Raw genomic sequence first — 3,482 nt, 5'->3', positions numbered from 1 at the left:
TGAAAAATCAGTGAAACAAAAGGGCATCTGGTATAGAAGGTAAAGGAAGCCTCACAAATTTTTGCCCCTGAATTCAACCTGAGGACCAATAATATGATCTGTGTAAACAATACATTCTTCCAATTATTTACTGGAACAATTTGGATATGGTTTACAGAATGATAAGTAAACAGTCCTTTACCAAGTGATTGCAAAGGACCTGCATCCTGTAATGTGGACACCATGAGTCCTGCTTGGATCAAGTAATTAAGATCTCCTGATCTAACAGGGCACTGGTGCTTCACATCAGAATTCTTACTTGCTCAAGAGTATGAGGTTTGAAGATCACAATTGAAAGGCAAACTATTTAGGATTTGCTGTGAGAGTGTTATGGCCAATTATCATCAAATTTCCTACAAGTAGTGCTGTGAATCAAGTTGATAGACTGTCAACAATTTTGGCCCTTTTTTACCGAAGCCCAGGGACAGTACCCAGGTCAGGAGTAGAAAGCACTCCAAGGCTAGGGAAGATATTTTGTAAAATGGATTTTTGGCCCTCGTGCAGAAAAGTTACCATTCTAGTATAAGCCTAAAGTCCTCCATAGGGTATAGTCATTGTGCTCAATTGAAGTTGAAGTTGATTTTCAAATGTCTTATAAGCCAGGGTAATAATAGAATATCAGGAATAGTTTGTATCTTTTGTCATGAGAATTCACATGCACTTACCTTTATGTTTCTGACTAGTTCATAGGTCCTTGCAGAGGTTCAAGTTACTATGCAGGAAATGTGGTCTACGTCTGTATAGTGCGGAATTAGACCTTCAAAGAAAGAACTCAACATATAAAATGTGGTCAAATATTTCTGTATACTTGAAACAGTATCATACGAAAAGAAGGAATCAAGTAGTGATGATTTAAGTTCCCAGAATATCAATATATTTGAACGAGAAGACTGTGGTCTCTTGCTGTGTGTACATAGATGTAGGAGAAAAACTCTTTTCAGTCTGAGCTGTTCAGATGTGTTTAAGCATTTTTGTTGTTTTTCCCTTTCTGATTGCACTTTATTTCAAGGCCACTCCCAGGGGTGAATGACAGGATATTTAGTTTCAGCACATTCTAAAAGCTATGTCCTCAGAAGAGAAGTGGTTAGCCATGATGGGTACATATTCACCCTAGACATAATCAATAAGAGTGGGTTAAGTTACACAAGTTTTCAGAATGTCAAGAGTCCTACCACACAGTTCATCCTGTAGCCCTTTTCAAAATTAGGGTTTTTAAGAGTTCTGCCTTTGTATGAAGATTTCGGCTCTAAATTAGATTATTTTCAATAGCCATTCAGTGAATGTTACTGGATAAAGTATACAAATAAAGTCATATTTATTTTAGAGAAAATTCAGATGTCATCAGCAGGGGCAGTTAATATGGCTCAAAGTCAGGACCCAGAAGAGTCTGTTCTCCTGAGATCTAAATAGTTAACCAAGAACCTCTAATTCCCAAGCAATCTGGACGCTAATGAGAGAATAAGATGTTAAGCGAACCCTTGTTTCTTCCTGAGGTTAACCTGGAATGAGGCATCTCAGAGTGATTGGAAGGGAAAGAAGCTGGGATACTGAGCACAGAGGGTACTGAACAAGGCTATCATAGGATTTTCACTAGACCTTCAGGGACCACCCAAGGCCCCCTTGCTTTACTTTGAGCACTTATATCTTTATGTTTGTCCAGGTCTACGTCATTTTTCCTCCAATAATTAGCTTAACATTAAGTGTACATTTTTTTCTATTTGCTCTCTCACAAAAATTGAAATAAACAAAAAAATACTATCTGCCACTTGAGCTACAGCATCACTTCTAGGCCTTAGAGGAAGAAAAGAAGGAAGGAGGGAAGGCAGAAAGGTAAAGAGGAAGGGAAGGAATGAGGAAGAAGGAAGAAATAAACTATTCAAAAGAAGAATGTTTAATTTTTGGTGAATGTGAGTATTATTCTTTCAGAGGTGGGGCTCAAGAAAAATGGCTTTTACAAAAAGCAAATTCTTGAACTGTTTACAAAATGAAAAAGAGGATGTAACATTTTATAAATTGATTTAATATTCAGTAATATTAAGTAAGGAGGTCAGGTGTGGCTGGTGCCCTTTTGGCCACATGGTGGATGGTGGGGTCTGGCATCTTGTCTTCATGCAGGGAGAAGGAAATTCCCCATCCATCACTTGCCTCCCAAATGATGGGTGTGGCTGGATCCCTGGAAGCAGTCATGGACATTTGGCTGATATGTTACTCAATCTGTTAGTTCAGTTTGTGGGACTGGGAATTTCCTGTAGCCCTGCCTCCTGCTTAGGCCCTATTTAGGCTGCACCAGCAGTGGCACCAGATGCCATGCCACATGTCTGTGTCCTGTCTCCTGGCTTGTCTCTGGTCATCCTAGTGTCCCAATTCATCACTCTCTTGGTGCTGATTGGTTTCTTGGTGTAGTTTTTATTCTTTTTTTCGTTTCTGTCCGGTTTCTACGTAGTCTAAGTGTATTTGTGGACTGCAAGTCTTTGTTACAACAGGCTGCTTGCAGACTGCTAGCTGTGTAATAGACTCCAGTATTCCATCTTCCATAATGTGGCTTCCAACAAATATACTGTCTTCTTTTACAGAAACACAAAGGTTGACCAAACATTACAATTTCTAGAGCCAAGATAGATGCCATTGTATAGTTATGTAATTAAAGGTATCTTGGAGGCATTTAGAAAAAAATGTCTGTTACATCAGAAAGTGCTTAATTAGTAAACCAAGACTCCAGATCCTATATAAGCCAATCATTCTAGATATGTCCAGAGCTGTTTGGTTACATGAAGAGCTCTACTTTCACACTTTCATGAAGGAATGTTTTTGTTCCAATATTAGGTGTTGAACTCAGGAACTGAGTTGAAGCCAGGTGGAGCTGGCTTCAAGATGAGATTCTCTCATCTTGGCCTCCATAAAAGCTAGGAATCAAAGCATGAGCCCTGTGGGCTCTTCTGAAGAAATCTACCTCTGGGAACAGGAAGTTTCCTTCAGTGCTTCAGCTCAGGCTTCCTGTGGCTTCAACAATTTCAGTATTTATTTCAATTGTTCAAAAATAAAGCTCCTCTTTATGGTATTTTCACAATAAGAAAAGAATCCTTAAATCCTGTCTATGATTCCATTTATAAGATGACAGTGGACTTTACATTGCAAGATTTAGCTAGTTGCTCCCTTAACCTCTTCCCTCACACTATTCACCCTTCTCCTTTTTTTGGTGGAGGGGAGGTCCAGCTTTGTTGCCTGAACTCTGGGCCTGGGTGCTGTCCCTCAGCTCTTCAGCTCAAGTCTAGCACTCTACCACTTGAGCCACAGGGCCACTTCCAGCTTTTTTTTTCTTTTCATTTTTGTGGTGCTGGGGAATTGATCCCAGGACCTCATGCATGCAAGGCAAGTGCTCTAACAGTGAACTAACTTCCCAGCCCAACACTTCTACTTATCTACAGAGGCCTAGTAAAAAAAAA

This window comes from Dipodomys ordii, unplaced genomic scaffold (assembly GCF_000151885.1).
Source record: "Dipodomys ordii isolate 6190 unplaced genomic scaffold, Dord_2.0 Scaffold256, whole genome shotgun sequence".
In the NCBI taxonomy this organism is placed as follows: domain Eukaryota; kingdom Metazoa; phylum Chordata; class Mammalia; order Rodentia; family Heteromyidae; genus Dipodomys; species Dipodomys ordii.
Note: the sequence above shows the minus strand (reverse complement) of the source record.